Source organism: Ailuropoda melanoleuca, chromosome 12 (assembly GCF_002007445.2).
Source record: "Ailuropoda melanoleuca isolate Jingjing chromosome 12, ASM200744v2, whole genome shotgun sequence".
NCBI classification, from domain to species: Eukaryota; Metazoa; Chordata; class Mammalia; order Carnivora; family Ursidae; genus Ailuropoda; species Ailuropoda melanoleuca.
The window spans coordinates 41,080,656-41,100,525 of NC_048229.1; the positions used below are offsets into that span (position 1 = coordinate 41,080,656).

Here is a 19,870-nt window from a genome sequence, read left to right on the forward strand (position 1 = left end):
CTCCTGCTTACGCAGTGGGTATGGGCTGAGTAAAGACTTGTCTTCTCTAAGCTCATTGAGACACAGAGCTTGAATATGTCAGCCTGCTATTTGGTTATCTGTGATCTCTTCCAATTAAACAAGGTATGCGCAGCAGTGAACATCCTGGAGATACTCATCCAGAAACTGTTGTTGGCAGGTAACTGTTCTCAAAGCTTATGTAAAAATTGGAAGCTCCCTTACAGGGAGGCTAAGTGGAATCGTGGGAGCTTCCTCTCATCCTTCAGTCTCCTACCATGCCAGAATAATCTCCCTAAAATACCACATTGATCATGGGAAAGCCCTCCATTGAACCTTGAAGTGGCTCTCATTGCCTGTAAGATAGATTTCAGGCTTCTCATCCTGGCATTAATGGTTCTCGGTAATTGACCTCATTCTGTTGTGAGCTGCCGCCTTCTTCTTCTTCTCCTTCTCCTTCTCCTCCTCCTTCTTCTTCTTTTTTAAGATTTTATTTATTTATTTATTTGTCAGAGAGAGAGAGAGAGAGCACACAAGAGGGGAAGGGCAGAGGGAGAGGGAGAAATAGGCACCCCGCTGAGCACAGAGCCCAATACGGGACTTGATCCGAGGACCCTAGAATCATGACCTGAGCCGAAGGCACACATTTAACAGACTGAGCCATCCAGGCGTCCCTAAACGAGTGTTACTGTTAAGAGCTCATGAACTTGTACTTAGTTTAGGCAAACTGAATAGCAAAAAGGAAATGATGAACTAATATTAACACTGTTTGAAATTTATAAACCAAATTGTTTGTATGAACTCCTAGAATTTTCACTCTTGAGTCCTGATTATTTTTCATGTTTGAAAGATGACAGCAGTGTGACTCCCCTTTGTGGCAGGTAAGTGCTGCCCCCTAGTATCATATGTTTGACTCTTGTCTTTGCTGACATTGGGAACAAGGTTTCTGGAGAAACTTTCTGAAACACTCAACAGGGGTTAACATCTAGGGCACAGCTAATTTTTCATTTGTAGCTTGTTGGAGTTGACTGATCATTATTTTAACTATGTGGCATATTTTATATCTTTGGTTTAACCCTTTCCCTCAACTATTCTAGAACACGGGCAAGACTATTTTAGGACAGAAAGTACTGTAGGGGGCTGAATACAGAGCTGTCTGCAAGGTGCACTGCTTTGGCCATGGTGGCATGCAGACAACTCTGAACATGGTCCATTTTTAAGTATTCAAAAGATATTTCTAGGGGCGCCTGGGTGGCTCAGTCGTTAAGCGCCTGCCTTCGGCTCAGGGCATGATCCCAGCATTCTGGGAGCGAGCCCTGCATCAGGCTCCTCTGCTGGGAGCCTGCTTCTTCCTCTCCCACTCCCCCTGCTTGTGTTCCCTCTCTCGCTGGCTGTCTCTCTCTCTGTCAAATAAATAAATAAAATCTTAAAAAAAAAAGATATTTCTAGTGGTGGCTGGGGATGGAAAGTGAAGTGCTTGGAGTGGATTAAATTTCTATCCGGGGCAAGCTTATACATGACGTTGCAGGTTTCCAGAGTGGCCAGCAAGCTCTGGTGGTGGTTCTCTACCCCTCTGCCTCACATTGTAGGATTTTCTGTTCCACACTATCCTCTTTTAGTTCGGAGCGATGCCCATCTCCTTTTGCCCCTAGGCTCTGCATTCATACCATTTCCTTTGCTAGGAACATTCTTTCCTCTACTCTTACGAATTTACTTGTTAATTTTTGGAAATTGAAAATGCACAGCAAAGTCAAAGAAAAAGCAACAATTATCCACATCCCTATCGATCAGGACTAGGCACTGCTAATATCTTTTCATATTTGTTTTAAATATTATTTTTAAAGAAAAATCACTATCAGTTTATGTGATACTGTGATTTATTTTTTTAATTTTAAAAAAAGATTTATTTATTTATTTATTTGAAGAGAGCATGCACGCACACAAGCAGGTGGAGTGGCAGACAAAGGGAGAATCAGGCTCCCCACTGAGCAAAGAGCCTGATGTGGGACTCGATCCTAGGGCCCCGGGATCATGACCTGAGCGGAAGGCAGCCGCTTAACCTACTGAGCCACCCGGGCATCCCTTGATATTGTGATTTATAAGAAATAGATATTTTGGAAAAAAAAAGAAATATATGGTTTGTCATTCAGATAATCAAATGTATATTATTCATATATTTGGTTTTTGTCTGTGATTCCTGGCTCACAGTCCCTCAACCCCTGGAACTTCCTAAGTGGTAGGATTTTAAGGGTTTTTCTTATATTAGGTAAATAAAATGACTTTTGGAAAGCACCTAAGGATGAGGGCTGGTTGCCAGGAGAACTGATCATGTAAGGAAAGGGTTGGAACTTTCAGTCCCGCACTCAGACTTTTGGGGGAAGGAGGAGAGGGGCTGAAGTTTGAATCAGTTGCCAATGACCAATGATTTAATCAATTCTGCCTGTGTAATGAAGCCTCCATAAAAACCATGTTTCTCTGAAGGATGGGGTTCAGAGAGCTTCAGTGTTGAGCACGTGGAGATTTGGGGAGAGTGACATGCCTGGAGAGGTCATGGAAGCTCTGTGCCCTTTCCCCAAACCTTGCCCTATGCATCTCTTCCCTCTGGCTCTTCCTGAGTTGTACACTTTTCTAATAAACTGGTAATCTAGTAAGTAAAATGTTTCTCTGAGTTCTGTGAGCTGCCCTCACGTATTAATCCACACAAGGCAGGGGTCCTTGGAGCCTCTAATCTATAGCCTCTTGGTCAGAAGCCCACAAGACAAACTGGCTTGCAACTGGTATCTGAAATTGCTGAGGGTGGGGGGGGTTTGGAGTTTGTGGGAGGCAGTCTTGTAGGACTGAGCTCTCAACCTATGGAAGGAATCTGGTGCCAACTCCAGGTAGAAAGTGTCAGGATTGAGTTGAATTGTGGGACACCCTGCTCGTGTCCCGAAAATTGTGTTGTGAAGGAACCCTGCTCCCACTCCATGGAAATTGGGTCCCAGAACCTTTTTAGTTTGAAATGGTGGTGGGTTTTTGTTGTTGTTGTTGTTTTTTTATCTTTTCTTTTTAAGATTTTTATTTATTTATTTGACAGAGAGAGAGCGAGCAAGCATAAGCAGGAGAAGCTGCCGAGGGAGAGGGAGAAGCAGGCTCTCCACTGAGCAGGGCGCCCGTGTTTTTGTTTTTTTAGAGAAAGAGAGCACTCCAGCACATGCAGGTGGGGGTTGAGGGGCAGAGGGAGAGAGAGAGAATCAATCTTAAGCAGGTTCCATGCACAGCATGGAGTCCAGCAGGGGGCTCAATCTCATGACCCTGAGATCATGACCTGAGCCGAACCAAGAGTCGGTTGTTTAACTGACTGAGCCACCCAGGCGCCCCAGAACCTTTTTAGTTTGATAACAATATTTATTAGAGTTCAAATAATACAGAGAACTGCAACGATAAAATTTTAAAAATAAATAACCCTTTCCAAATCCCATCATGCAGAAATAACCACCATTTACATTAAATAAGCATCATATCAGACATACATACACACATGTGCACACATTTCCTTCAGCACTTGGAGGGCATTTCTGTGTTGTCTTCTGGCTTTACGTGCTGTTGTGGGAAAGTCTGAGGCCATCCTGAATCTTCTTCCCGGTACCCGAAGAAGTCTTTAGGATTGAAGTTCAATGGGTTTAGTAGAATATTAAACTTCTTATGTCAAATTTCTTATGTGGTATGCCCTTTCAGTATGCAGACTTTCCCTCTCAAATTCAGGGAAATTATCTTGAGTGTTTTCTTTGAAAACTGCTTTTCCATTTTCTGGGTTTTCACAGCAGGGGCACGAATCATCCTATCCCCTGACCTCCATAGCCATAAATTTCACTCCAATTGCTTTAATTTCTTTTACTGTTGGGTCTTTGTTCACTGCCATTCCTGTAAACCCCTTTTTCCCTGTCTGTCATAAATTTGATCATTGGCTGTGGTCTGATTTGTTTCCATGTCTATTGTATTGACTTGTTCTGTAATGCTTCAGTCCCCTTCCTTCCTTCTTTCCTTCCTCTTCCTTCCTTTCCTCCCTCCTTCTCTCTTTTCTTTTTTCTTTTCCTTCCTTCCATCCTCTTCCTTCCTTCCCTCCTTCCCCTTCCTTCCTCCCTTCCTCCCTTCCTTCCTCCCTTCCTTCCTTCCTTCCTTCCTTCCTTCCTTCCTTCCTTCCTCAGAGAGTTGGCACAAGTGCGGTGGGGGAGGGGCGCAGAGAGGGAGAGAGAGAATCTTAAGCAGGCTCCACGCTCATTGTAGAGCCTGACTCAGGGCTCAATCTCATGCCCCTGAGATCCTGACCAGAGCTGAAACCAAGAGTTGGACACTTAACCACCACAGCCAGCCAGGCAGGCACCCCTACAATCTTTCTTCTGATACCATTCTGTTGTTTTCATCATGTCCTTGAGCTTTATTGAATGCATATTCTTTTTGACTTGCTATCATGAGAAGCAGTGTGGGCAGGTGTTCCTCTGTTCCTTGAGTTAATTTCCTACAGGGTTAGTTTTGTAGGCGAAGTTCCTGGGAGTGTGTTTGCATATTGCATGTTGTTTCCATTCAACCTGCTCATGCTGGGGCAGCTCTGCGCATGTGTAGGCCTGCCTCTGTGCTCTTGAGGTGACTCAGTGAGGCGACTGCTTGACAGTCTTTCTACAGTATCTGGGCAATTTGTTTTCCTTAGGAGCTACAGAGTGACAGCTGGATCTTTCCTGTGCTGTCCATTTTTTTCTGTGCTCTGCAGGAGTGGTGGATGAAGATCGGTGTGGAGTTCGAGTGGGGGGATTGCTCAGGTGAGGGCTTGACCTGTAAACATCGTAGAAATGTCATTTCTCCCCAGAATGATCTGTAGGGTTAATTCTATTCCTATTAAAATCCCAGCAAAGTTGTTTTTTTTGTTTTTTTGTTTTGTTTTGTTTTTTTTGTGGCTGTAGATAAGCTTATTCTAAAATTTACATGGAAAGCCACAAGCTCTAGAATAGCTAAAAGCATTTTTAAAAAGAAGAATAATAAAGGAATCACTCTAACCCAAATATGAAGGCCTACTAAACAGCTACAGTAATAAAGACAATGTGGCATTGAATGAGGGATGGACACATAGGTCAGTGGGTCAGAATGGACAACCCAGAAGTAGACCCAAACAAATATACTCAACTTATTTTTGATGAAAGTGCAAAAGCAATTCAATAGAGGAAATACAGCTTTTCAACGGAGAGTGTTGGAACAATTGGCAAAAAATGAATCTTGATCCATAACTCAAAATGGGAAATGCAAAACTGTAAAGCTTTTAGGAAAAAGTCATGGGAGAAAATCTTTAGGGTCTAGAACTAGGCAGAAAGTTCTTAGACTCGATACCGGAAGCACGATCCATAAAAGGAAAAGTAGATAAATTGGACTTCACAAAGTTAAAAACATTTGCTCAGCTAAAGCCCATGTGAAGAGGATGACAAGGCAAGCTACAGACTGGGGGAAAAATCTCTGCAACCCACTATTCAACAAAGCAGTGGTGTTTCGAATATATAAAGAATGCTCAAAACTGTTTAAAAAAAGCTCTATTATTTTTTTACAACTGCACATAAATCTATAATTATATTAATTTAAAAATTATCTTAAAATAAGTTTAATTTAAAAATTATCTTAAAATAAGAAGTTTAATTTTAAAAAAACTTAACATCTTCAGAGCATCCTTCTTTTCTGATCTTTCACCCTAACATTCTTTTTGAACCCTGGACTTTTCCTTTGGAGCATTTGTCATGGTTTTGTAACTATTTGAGTGGTTATTCGTTTAATGTCTCTTTCCCACTAGACTTCGAGCTCTATACCACTGTATCTCCAGTGCTGAAACAATGACCAAGAAATATTTACTACATGAATAAGGGTTAATGCCTTGCAGAATTATCAAAGGGTTGGCAATTGCTTTGTATTTGGAGAATATTTTATTTTTATTTTTTAAGTGATTTCTACGCCCAATGGGGGGCTCGAACTCATGATCCTGAGCTTGAGAGTCACATGCTCTACCGCCTGAGCCAGCCAGGCATCCCTGGAAAATACTTTAAATCCATGCCTCCCCCACTTTTGGGGGAAAAATGAACACCTATCATTTTCCCAGCACACCCCTCATACCAAATTTGAGGCTCCTGGCTGAGCCCTGCATCATCAGCAGCCTTCCTACAACATCTGCCATTTCTCTGAACCCTCCACGTTGGATAGATGCAGAGATCCACCCTCCTGGCCTCCTCAGGGCTGAGTTTACCCAGTAATTGGTCTCATTACTCTATGTTGGAATTTTAGGAAGACAGCATGATGCTGTCATTATTCAATGAGTAACAACATCTAAATTGATGCAAGGCTCCCTGAAAACGACATTTCCAGGCTTGTTTATAACAACCTATTCAAACATTTTGACTTATTGCGAAAACAATGCAAGTGCCTTGGACTTCTCAAGTGACAAGGTATCTTGAGAAAATATATGGAGGGGAATCTCTGTGACAGGTAAGACATTGTCACAAAGGGACTCACTTGACAGGAAAAGTTAGTTTTAGAATTCTCGTGGAGTTCCAAGCAATGTTTCCCTGAGAAGGAGGCAGCTGGGAGCTGGGGAGGCTGTACACGAGTGCCATTCTTGTTTGCTGTTCTTGGGCCAGTCCGGTTGTGAAGAAGTCCGCAGGATCTTCTTCTTTTTTAAAAAGATTTTATTTATTTATCAGAGAGAGAGCACAAGCAGGAGGAGCAGCAGGCTCCCCGCTGAGCAGGGAGCCCGATGTGGGACTCGATCCCAGGACTCTGAGATCATGACCTGAGCCGAAGGCAAACCCTTAACCGACTGAGCCACCCAGGCATCCCAAGAAATCGCAGGATCTTCTTATGCAGTCTCACTTGTCACAGCATTTTTGAAACACACACACACACATACACACACACACACTCTCAAGACAACAGAGAAATCCCCCTTCATGACTACAGAAATATAAACTCCATGCAGAAGACTTAGAAAAAGAGTAAAAGGCAAATTTCCCCAAGTATCAGCATCAAAAGATTATCATTCTTTTTAATTTTTAATTTTGAACTACTTTTCGCCTTAGAGATGAGTTGCAAATATAGTTGTAGGAACACGTTCCCTCCCAAAATATCCATGCCCTACTCTCAGAATCCTCCGAATGTGTTATGGTGATGGCCCTGGAGGCTTTGCAGATGTAGGTAAGGAGAGATTAGCCTTATTTATCCAGGTGGGTCCAATCTAATCAGAGGCCTTAAACGCAGAGAATGTTCTCTGGCTGAAGTCAGAGAGATTTGAAGCGTGGGGACTGGACCCGCTTTGGCTAGCTGTGAGATGGGGAGGGGGTTGCAAGGACCAGAGGAAGGCTTCTAGGAGATAAGGGTGGCCCCTGGCTGACAGGCAACAAGGAAATGGAAAATCCTTCTGTAACTGCAAAGAATTGGATCCTGCCAACAACCTAAGTAAGCTTGGGAGAGGACCTGGAGTCCCAGGTGAGAGCCATGACCTCCACGATACCTGAATTTTAGCTTGGTGAGACCCTGAGCAGAGAATCTAGCCATGCCGCTCCAGACTTCTGACCTGTGGGACCGTGAGATAATAAATGGGTGGTGTTTTAAGCTCCTAATTTTGTGGCAACTTGTTATGCAGCAATAGAAAATGAATATAAGAGTCAAAGAGTTCCCCGTCTATCCTTCAGCCAGTTTTCCCTAATGCTAACTTTTTATATACTATAGGTTAATGACCAGGATATTGACATTGACCCAGTCCTACTAACTAAACTACAGACTTAACCTGAATTTCACCAGTGTTTCTACTAAAGTCCTGTTTCTGTTCCAGGATCCCATTTAGAATGAAACAGCGCTTTTTATCATAGTGTCTCCTTAATCTCATTCAATCCGTGACGGTTCCCCAGTCTATCTTGACCTTGACACTTTTGAAGAGTACTGTTTAGTTATTTTGTAGAATATAACTTGATTTGAGCTTGTTAGGTGTTCCTACATGATTGCAATGATGTTATGTACCATTGGTAAGAATACCGGAGAAATGTGCTTTTCTCAACACATCATATCCAAGGGTTCATGATCTTGAGATATCTTCCTACTGGCTTTATTAACCGTGATCACTTGGTTATTGTGGTGTCTGCTGGGTTTCTCTACCCTAAAGTTACTATCTTCCCTTTGTATTAATCAATATCTTTGAGACTATGCAAATATTATTTGTCTTTAAACTTTTGTCCGCTAGTTTTAGCATCCGTTAGATTTTGTCATCTGTGGATGGACTCTTAATAGTTTAACCAATATCCTTCCAACTCCCTCCCATGTTTGGCAAATATGTGTAGTTATCAGTAGTAGTTACATAGCATTTTATTTTATGGTTCCGTTATTTTTCTAGCCAGTTTACAATTTTCAGGTGAGTTGTTTAAATGATTTTTTATTATATATAGGGCACAGTGAATATCTTTGTACATACAGCTTTGTACACATCTCTGTATTTCCTAAGCATGCATGGTTTTCTTGGAAGTTGAATTGCTGGCTCAAAAGATTTGTATACTTTTAAAACATTTGATACACATTGTAAACTTCCCTCTCTCTGACCGAAAATGCAAATGCGCGGCAGATTCTCCCATTCTTCTTATTCTCCCATTCTTCTTATTCTTATATCAGGATATTCAGCACTCTTGCTTGTGGTATAATCATTTAATAAGAAACATTCTTGCAAAGCCAGCTTTCCGTTTTTACAACCAATGGCTTTGAGGGGAGATGCAGACCACTGCAGACACCAGCCTGTGGCATGCCGGGCATGAGCCAAGGCTCAGCTCAGCATGAAGCTAGTACTAGGAGTTTTTCTGTAGGCACAAGCTCACGGTAAGTGGGCTGCCCCCAGACAGTCTGCAGTGGTGGTCCTTAGAACTTGGTGGTAGCAGAATCACCTGGGAAGCTTATTGAAATGTAAATTTCTGGGTTCAAATCCAGATCTAAAGATCAGAATCCTTGGTGGAATGTCCCAGGCATTTGTATTTTAAACAATCTCATCAAAGGTGTGAAAAGGAGGTGGTTCTTGGGTCCATACTTGGAGAAAAGCCAGTTTTGGCTTTTCAAGCCAAAAGGGATTATTCTTTGGAATAACCTCTGAGAAATAAACTGGACAGGGGAATTTAAGCCTTGTCACCACGTGCAAAGGTGGGCTTTCTCTAACTTTCCTCTCTCAATTATTTACTTTTGAGTTGGTCCTTTATTTATTTATTTTTGGTCCAGGCTCTTTTTTGAGAAAGCATACTTCTGCAAAATAGAAACGTTTTCCTCGTATCAAGAAATGATTTTATCACTCCTGCCCTTTCAGGTCTCCTGCAATGTCTCTTGCTCCCACGAACATCTTGCATCTTGTAATTTGCCCATACTTGGTGTATGTGATTTCGCAGGATACTTACTGCAGCCTTTCAGGGAAATGGGCACTGGTATTGGGAGCCATTGCATTTGTAAAGATTAGGAAACGGGCTTAGAGAAGTTAAGTAATAATAATAATTATAATTACATTCATTGAGTCTGTTGTGTCTCAGCACCCCTACAGAGTGAAAATTAATATTGTTAGGCCCAAAGTGGTCATCAGACTGACCCAAGCGAGTTGGTTAGAAAGAGAACTGAAGGTCACATCACAGCCTGGTCCAGACCAGATCCTCACTGTAGCTGATCAAGCCCTTGCTCCCTGGTGTGTGTGTGTGTGTGTGTGTAGTGAGTGTAGTGAGGGATAGGATCCAAGTTCTGGGATCTTGGTTCTTGGTCTAGAACAGTTTCTGTCAGCAGTATATTTACTTACAATCTTACTGTGTGTGTATATGGTGGGGGAGGGGGAGCAGGATACATACTTTTCCTCGGCTCTTAGAGTGTCCTGGTCTCTTAACCCCAACACCAACGAGGGTGGAGAAAATCTACTCAGAAGCATCATATTTATGGAAGTTATTCATCATCCTATATGAGTGGGCTGTAGAAACAGGGCTGGCATGGAGGAAATGAACACTTGTGATTGATGCTGAAAGCTGTATTGTCTGCTTCTGAATTTCCAGGCTGCTATATAGTTGTTTATGTGAGCATGACGCATTTTAAGGTATAGGATTTAAAACACACTTGGCATTAAATCATAGTTCTGCTCTTTACATACTTTGTAAAGAAATTGGGACATAATTTCATTCATACAGATTATTAGGCTCATCACCTTAGAAGAGTCTAGCTTCTTAAAGTAATGGGTTTGATGTGTATAAGGATTATTTTGGTGTAAGTAGCTCTTAAATTGTGCAGTTGAGAGAAGAGACCGTGGGGAGTACAGTGTCATTACTTTATGTAAGGAATGTTCATCACTTCTGTTATCTCATGGTAAAGATTAGGTACGAAATATAAATATATAAAAACCCTTTCCATCGGATAGTGTACTGAGAGCAGCAGGTCCTTAAAATAGCTTGGTTTCTCTGGATTCAGAGTTGAGGGAAGAAGGCAGTGGGTTTCACCTAGATGACTGTTTAACAACTTCTCCTCTTCCTGAAGCCTCATATCCCTTCTCTCTCATTCCACTTCCAACGGTGGGAGAGAACCTGTGGACTTCCCATTGCTACCTCTACACCACGGCTACACAGGGACTGCATCCCTCTGTGTGTACTTTGCCTTCCCTCCTGTGGCTTGGACTGCCATCTTCCTTTGCTTTTTCAAGCATCTGACTCCAGCAGTTTTTCCCTGTTCTGTATCAAGCTTTCCCTATCTATTGGATCATTCCCACCACCATATACATTTGCTGTAATATCACCCATTGTAAGATGAAAAAAACCCCAACTTTACCCTGTATCCTTCCCTGGTGATGACTGACTTCTCTCCTCCCTTCAGAGCAAAGCTCCTTGAAAGAGATGTCATATTCGTTCTTGAATGCACACAGGCTTTCAGCCCTCACTCCCCTCTGCTGAAGGGGCTCTTGCCAAGGTCACCAATGACCCTGTGTTGTTAAATCCAGTGGTCATTTCTCAGACCTCATCTTCCTTGACCAGCCTGCCGCATCTGACACAGTCACTCCTTCCTTCTTCAAACTCTTCATAAACCCTTGGCTTCAGAGAACATACTATCTTGGCCCATTTCTTTCATCACCATTCACTCTTCTGCATTTTTCTTTGCTGGCTTTTCCTCATTGCCCCAACCTTTAAATTTTGGATATGCCAGGACTCAGTCTTTGGGTCTCTTCTCTGTATTCCCATTCCTTACATTTCCAGTTCTGAAACTTTCTCACACCAGGGCCTACACAGGAAATAACCCCTTGTTTTGTCACACTGGGATCAGTAAGGCTGTCCTGGGCTGCCACATCTTGGCTCACCATAACCTTTTTAAAAAGATTTTATCTATCTATCTATTTATTTATTTATAGCTCGTGAGTGAAGGGAGGGGCAGAAGGAGACAGAGAGAGAGAGAGAATTTCAAGCAGACTCTGCCCTGAACATGGTGCCTGATGCAGGGCTTGATCCCATAACCCTGAGATCATGACCTGAGCTGAAATCAAGAGTCAGATACTTAACCAACTGAGCCACCTAGTAACCCTTTTATATGCAGAGAAATGCCAGGTACAAATCTTGACTAGATGATCTGTTCTCTGTTCCAGACTTTAAATAGCATCCACACTTTGGTCTCTAAATCTGTATCTTTAGCCCAGATCCCTCCCCTACGCCTATCCAACTGCCTCCTGGAAGTCTCCATTTGGGTGTCACTTTCAGCCCTTGGTTCTTTTTCATGAGGAATTACTCTATAAATAGGCATAGATTTGGTGTATCCATGGAGGAGGTGAGTTCAAGGTCTTCTTACATTCCCATTAACAAGGGAACCCTTAACGGGGAGTGGGGGGGGGTTAGAAAGAGAAAGAAGGAAAGAGAGAATGAGAAGGGAACACAGAGAATAGAGTGAAAATCAGTTCCTGAGGTTTAACATTCGAATGAGAGGAGTTCCAGAAAGTGAAATCAGAAAAAGCTGAGGAGGGATATAATTAGCTAGTTCAGGAAACTGAAATCTCTAAATTAAACTGACCCATCTCAGTACTCAACTCAACAATAATTAAAAAAAAAGACACCAAGTCATGAAATTTTAGACTTCCAGGGATAAAGAGAAAATTGTAGCAGGTTATAGAGGCAAAACATACAAAAAAATTAAGTATTGGAATGACTTCTTACCACAATACTATGAAGAGGCAATGCCTGAAAAATTTTTTTAGTATAAAAATATTGACATGGGACTCCTGGATGGTTCAGTTGGTTAAGCAACTGCCTTCATCTCAGGTCATGATCCCAGGGTCGTGGGATCAAGCCCCTCATCAGGCTCCTTGCTCCTCGGGAAGCCTACTTTTCCCACTGCCGCTCCCCCTGCTTGTGCTTTCTCTCTCTCTGTCAAATAAATAAATAAAATCTTAAAAAAATATTGACATGAAAACAAAAACTATCATTTGCAGATACTGTAATTGTTTGACCTAAAAAATCCATGGCAATTAACTGAAAAATCCAACTGTCAGAACTAGTGAGATGGCTGGATACAATATCTATGTGAAAAATCAGTAGCAATTCTATGCCTGCCAATCTTTCAGACTCATCAGGTTTTAACCAAACTCCTCTTTCCCCCGAAACAAGGTATTCTGGATATTCACATTTCTGTGAACTTTATCATTACTCTTTCAGTTACTCAGTCTACACAGCTTAGGGTTATCCTTTAATTTTCCCTCCACATTCAAACAGCTACCTTACGTTATAGATCACTCCCAGACAATGTCTTTTGAATACATCTCTTCTGACACCACCAATACGACACTCATTTACTTCAGACGACAGCAAGTCCAACTCCCTTCTCCCTGACCTTGCTCTATAGTAGAGGCCGGAAATATGGAAAAGCTAGAATTCTCAGCCTTGAAGCCGAGGGGTGAGCATTTGACACGGGTCAGGCCAGTGAGCCATTAGGCAGAAGTCCCTGGGAAGACTGCTGGGTTTTCAACAGAAACTAAGGAAGACCAAGAGAATGGATAACATCTTTTAAGTGCTGAAAAAACCCAACCTATAATTATATATCCAGTAAAAATATCCTTCAAAGAAGTGAAATAAAGGGAATTTCCTCAGGCTAAAGGAAAACGGCCTCAGATAGGAGCACACACTGCAGGAAGGAATGAAGAGCACCAGAAAGAAAAAAAATATGTGAGAAATATAAAGGAACATTTCTTATGTAGAAAACAATAATGATAGTGTTTTATAAAATTTGTGATATATACAAAAGTAGAACATATGACAACGATGTCTAGAGAAAAAGGCAAGAGTGGGGCACCTGGGTGCCTCAGGTGGTTAAGCATCTGCCTTCTGCTAGGGTCATGATCCCAGGGTCCTGGGTTCAAGCCGCCTCAGGCTCCCTGCTCAGCTGTGGGGGTGGGGTTCTGCTTTTCCCTCTCCCTCTGCTCCTCCCTCCTTCTTGTAGTCTCTGTCTCAAGTAGTAAATAAAAAAATCTCGAGGAAAAAAAGAAAAAGAAAAAAACAAGAGGGTATTAAAAATTGAGATAAGTTTCTTCTATTGTTTAGAAAGTGGTAAAAGCACTAATTTAAAGAAGTCTGAGGCAACTATTTTTAAGTAAGCATGCATACACTAATGCCCATGAAAAGATTATTAATGTAATCTAAGAAGAACTAAGAATGTTTTTAAAGATAATACAGAAGAAAAATAATTAAGACATTGATGAGTCCAAAGAAGGCAAAAAGGACTAAATCCAGTTTCTTGACTGGGGGTTTGTGGGACCTTAGGGTTCCGACAAGATATTGCCTAGAAATTATACTTGAGGGGGAAAAAACATGTTTTTTAACTTTGGACATCATGCAAGGTCGGTGTTGATAGGGATGAGCAGGGATGAAGCAACCCTTTTAGCAATTTGGTTAATGATCTTTCAGCCCCTTTGGCGGTATACAGTATGACCTTGTTTATTCTTAAGCCCAGTGTCTGTTCTGATGTAAGAAAAAGAGAGTAACAGATGGGTCAGAAAGATAGGAGGAAGCCAGATTTTGTAGGGTCTTGTAGACCACTGTAAAGACTTCGACTCTAAGATAGGAAATCACTGGTAGCTTTTGAAAACAGGAGTGACCTGATTTGGCTTCTATTTCATTTCATTTCATTTCATTTCATTTCATTTCATTTCATTTCATTTCATTTCATTTCATTTCATTTTGTTTTGTTTTGTTTCATTTTATATTTTTGTTAAAAAAATTTTTTTTAAGTATTCTCCATGTCCAGTGTGACGCCCAATGCAGGCCTCAAACTCACCACCTTGAGATTGAGACCTGAGCTGAAATTGAGAGTCAGATACTTAACTGACTGAGCAAGCTAGGCACCCCAACTTCTATTTTAAAATAATAATTCTGTGTGCTGTATTGCAAATAGGTAGTGGGAGTGCACATCCTAAAGTAAAGAGGTTGGTCTGGACACTGTTGTATAAACCAACAAGATGATGAATTCTTATAACCAGATGGACCAGTGGAGATAGTAAGTGGTGAAAATCTTGATACATTTTGAGGTGACACCGACAGAGTTTTTTCTGATGGATTGGAGGTAGGGTGTTGGAGAAATAAAAAAGTCAAGCCTGACTACAAGATGTCTGACCTGAACCACTGGAAGAATGAACCCATTTACAGATATGGGGAAGATGATGGAATAAGCAGTTCTGAGACTAAGATCAAGAGATCAGTTTGGGACATGTTATTTCTCTCTCTCTTCCCTTCTAGAAAGTTTTCTTGACTTACCTTTTTAAAATCTTTCTTATGGAGTCTTTGAACTGTTGACTTCCAGGAGATTTTCTTATTTTTTAAAAAAGATTTATTTATTTGAGAGAGAGAGAGAGAGAGAGAGAGAATGAGTGTGTGGGGGGAGGGGCTGAGGGAGAGACAGAGACTCTCTAGCAGACTTCCTTCTGAGCGTGGGGCTCCATACGGTGCTCGATCTCTTGACCCTGAGATCATGACTGGAGCCGGAGCCTAGAGTCAGATGCTCAACCAACTGCACCACCCAGGTGCCCCTCTTACATATTTTTTGAGTGTCCTTTTTCTATAATTCCTACTCTTGTTTTACTGATGAAATATCTTTTCTCTCTGAAAACAGTTACAATTTAAAAGGTTTTTTTTCATGCCCCATGAGGTATCTTTTTTTTTCCCCCTGGGTTCCTTTCTTTCTGGGGTTTCATTTTTTACAATTTTTATTCAAAGTTAATAATTCTGCAAAACAGCATCATCTGCCACCTCTCCCTTTGTCTCATTTTTCTACTTCCACTCCCCCAGTCAAACACTCTCAGTTCTTTTAGCTGATGTTTCTAAATACCATACTTGCATTGCTATCTCTCGACTTTTCATTCAGGCACTATCTTTTTCATTGGTGAATGAGAAATTGCCTCTCCTTCCTATCTGTGCTGCCATAAACCTGCTCTGTTGTCAACCCTCCATGTTTCCAGTGTTTTTAGGTAATTATTGAGTGTGAACACTATTATTCTTTGCCTGTTGCAATTGTTTTTCTTTTCTTTTTTCTTTTTTTTTTTTTTTAAAGATTTTATCTTTAAGTGATCTCTACACCCACTGAGGCCCTCGAACTCACAACCCTGAGACCTGGAGTCACATGCTCTACCAACTGAGTCAACCAGGCTCCCCTCTTTTCTTATTGATTTGTAGGAGTTCTTTACATAGGTAAGCTATTATTCCTTTGTTAGTTGTATGGTTGCAGAAAGCCTTCATTCTGAGTCTGTCTTTTCACTTCGTTTTTGGTGCTTCTGTTATGTAGAACTTTAAATTGTAATGTAATCACACATAGCCGTCTTTTCTTGATGGTGTGTGGTTTTCCCCCTCTTGTTAAAGAAAATTTACTTGAGGTCATGAAACTATTTTCCTATATTTCCTTCTAAAAATTTAAAGTCTTGCTTTTCACATTCAGAACTTCACTTCACCTGCAAAATCGATTTTCTGTGACCTAAGGTAGGGATAAACTTTTCATGTTTTTCCTTGTAGGTGATCAGTGATCCCAACACCATTTATTAAAGAGCTGCTTGGGATGTGATTGGTTGAATCATGCTGATGGCAGCTGGCTGTGGCTGAGGGGGTGGCCAGAAAGCCGCTGTGGAGTCCAACAGACTTGCACTGTCTTGGTTTCAGCCTAGTACTCTGAGCTGAAGAAGTTTTCGCATCTTGTTCTGCTCCTCTCCTAAGGCATTTCACCTTCTTGGCTCCATTGCTGCCCGCGGAGCCCACATCAAGGGCAAGGCTGGGATGGATGGTCTGAACCTGAGGGACTGCGGAGCTACCCCCTTGGTCACCTCCAGTGGGCTCTTCACCCCAGACCAGCCCTATGACCTCTGTGAGGAAGACGTTGCTCTGGGATTGAAAAGATTGGGAGGAGGGTCGCCTGGGTGGCTCCGACAGTTGAGCGTCTGCCTTTGGTTCAGGTCATGATCCCAGGGCCCTGGGATCAAGTCCTGCATTGGGCTCCCTGCTCAGCAGGAGCCTGCTTCTCCCTCTCCTGCTCCCCTGCTCTTGCTCTCTCGGTCACTCTCTCTCCCTATCTCAAAAAAAAAAAAAAAAAAAGAGTGGGAGGAGAGATGAGAAACAAATGGGGGATAAAAAGCAGCAGTGATTGGAATCCCGTGCTGCAAGAATCCATTGCTTCTGCTTGCATTGGTAGTGGTACTACCACTACAGAATGCCGTGAGTCTGTCCACGACGTGAGTCTGTCCACGACGTGAGTCTGTCCCATGTGCTGTGAAGCAAAGGTGATCAGGGAAAACAGCAGGAAGATAGGATGTATATTTGATCAGATCCCAAAGTGCACTTGCTAATTATCTTCACAAAAATGGAAAGACTTGTCTTATGCCAGAAGATTTTGATTTTATTGTACCTTCTAAAAGGGGCATCAGGTCCAGATACAAAGATTGCAGTATAGCACCTTTGACATCCCAAATGCAAAATCAAAGTAACAATTCAAACTGGAACCTCAAGACACGAAGCTGGTGGAAAAAAGATGCCTCTCCCCTCCCAAGTGGTAGTTTGGAATGGTAAAATAGCAGGGGATTATCTAACTTTAAAGAAGATGAAGGTGTTAATGATGTTGACTCTGGAACGGTTAGAAAGTCCAAAGGAAAGGTGACTATTTTGAAAGGAATTAAAATGAAGAAAATGAAAACAGGGTGCTGGAAGGGTCTTCTTTTTTTTTTTTTTTTTTTTTTAGTTTTTTTTTTTTTTTTTGACAGAGANAGCCAGCGAGAGAGGGAACACAAGCAGGGGGAGTGGGAGAGAAAGAAGCAGGCTCATAGCGGAGGAGCCTGATGTGGGACTCGGATCCCATAACGCCGGGATCACGCCCTGAGCCGAAGGCAGACGCTTAACCGCTGTGCCACCCAGGCGCCCCTGGAAGGGTCTTCTAGATTCTGCTCAAAGTAATAGGAAAAGAGAATCTGAGTTTAATAAGGCAGATGCTGAAAGTGAACCTTGTACAGGAAAGTCAGCTTGATTAAAAAAAAGTTTTATCTCCATTTCTGACGCCGGAGCAAGCAACAAGCCCCTCGATGTAACCAATGAAGAAAAGAGATTTTTTTAAAAAAAATCATTGAATTCAGGATGAAATTTTTGTTTTGAACAAATAACTTCTGGCACCATAAACAAATTATGTTCAACCGAAGAAGCACAACGAGAAGTGTGAGGAAACCTTCTTAGAAGCTGGGGAAATACAAACAAAAGTAGAAATTGGGGGAAGGAAGGAAGGAACATTTGCATACTGACATTTGAAAATGTGGCTCTGAAATGGACAACTGCTCACAAACTGAGAAAGACTATTTCTCTGAAAATATGTCAAGAAGATACCGTTCCAGGGACACAAATAGGAAAAAGGAAAACGAGCCTATGTTTTTCCAGCAAATATAACAAAGAAGGTCTTAGCTCACACCACGGTGCAAAGCCTTTAAGAAGTGGATACCTCCTTGGTCACCTTTTAATTTTGTCCAAGAGACACCTCTCCATGATCCACAGAAACTCCTCATTGCTACTGTAATTCTCAGTCAGACCTCAGGCAAAATGGCAACGCCTGTGCTTTGGAGATTTCTGGAGAAGTATCCTTCGGCCAAGGTAGCAAGAACCCCAGACAGGAGAGATGTGTCAGAGCCTCTTAGACCTCTTGGTCTCTATGATCTTGGAGCGAAAACCACTGTCAAGTTCTCAGATGAATATCTGACAAAGCAGTGGAGGTATCCGATTGAGGTTTGGGGATGGGCAGATATGGCAACGACTCTTAACGAGTTTTTTTTTTGCATCAATGAGTGGAAGCAGGTACATCCTGAAGACCATAAGCTAAATAAGCATCAGGACTGGCTTTGGGAAAATTGTGAAAAATTAAGTCTGTCTGAAAATTCTTTGAGGTTTTCCAATTCGTTTTTTATACACGACTTTGTACTTGATTCATAAGAGCCCCATTAAGCACGATCACTGACTTCACAGGCGTGTAGGTTTTAATCAGTCCAGCTAGAAATGTAATGTAGGTTTTCTTTTTTTGTTGTTTTAGATTTTTATTTAAATTTTAGTTAGTTAACAGGTAGTGTAATATTGGTTTCAGGAGTAGAATTTAGTAATCCATTACTTACATATAATACCCAGTGCTCATCATCACAAGTGCCTTCCTTAATGCCCATCACCCATTGAGCCCATCCCCCATCCTCCTCCTCTCCAGCAACCCTCGGTTTGTTGTCTATAGTTGGGAGTCTCTTATGGTTGGCTTCCCTTGTTCTCTCTCTCTTTGTCTTCCTTCCCCTACGGTCATCTGTTTTATTTCTTAAATTCCACACGTAAGTGAAATCATATAGTATTTGTCTTTCTCTTGCTGACTTTATTTTGCTTAGCATAATACCCTCTAGCTCCATCCACATTGTTGCAAATGGCAAGATACCATTTTTTTTTTTGATGGCTGAGTAGCATTCCATTGTATATATATACACCACATTTTCTTTACCCATTCATTAATGGATGGGCATTTGGATTCTTTCCATAATTTGCCTATTGTTGATAATGCAGCTATAAACATTGAGGTGCATGTACCCCTTCAAATCAGTATTTCTCTATCCTTTTTAACTTTTTGAGGAACTTTCATACTGTTTTCCAGAGTGGCTGTACCAGTTTGCATTTCCACTGGCAGTAGTAAGAGGGCTCCGTTTTCTCTGCATCCTCTCCAACATCTGTTGTCTCCTGGGTTGTTAATTTTAGCCATTCTGACAGGTGTGAAGTGGTGTCTCATCACAGTTTTGGTTTGTATTTCCCTGATGATGACTGATAATTTTCTTAATGTGTGTAACACTGGTAGATCTTTGCTCCTGAACGCACTAGAACATATTTTGAGATTTCAAAGAAATAAATTATTTGACAGCAATCCTAAAAATGTAAATAACTTTTCCAATAATAAAATGTGATTTGAAGATTAAAAAAAAGAGCTTCTGGGGCGCCTGGGTGGCACAGCGGTTAAGCGTCTGCCTTCGGCTCAGGGCGTGATCCCCGTGTTATGGGATCGAGCCCCACATCAGGCTCCTCTGCTATGAGCCTGCTTCTTCCTCTCCCACTCCCCCTGCTTGTGTTCCCTCTCTTGCTGGCTGTCTCTATCTCTGTCAAATAAATAAATAAAATCTTTAAAAAAAAAAAAGAGAACTTCTGTTCTCCACTGATATTTTTAGGTCCCTTTCTATCATTTGTCAAATTCACACATATGTTTAAGTCTCGTGTTCTTTATTTTATTTTATTTATTTATTTGAGAGAGAGAGAGAGAGAGCACAAGTGGGGGGGAGGGAGAAGCAGAAGAAGAGAGAGAAGCAGACTCCCCCTGA

General features: G+C 41.6%; 1 pseudogene; it reads left to right on the forward strand.

Moving 5' to 3' along the window:
- The window catches only part of LOC100474993, a 35,051-nt pseudogene extending 16,584 nt beyond the window's left edge, over positions 1-18,467 (forward strand).
- Positions 18,468-19,870: the final 1,403 nt, after the last annotated feature.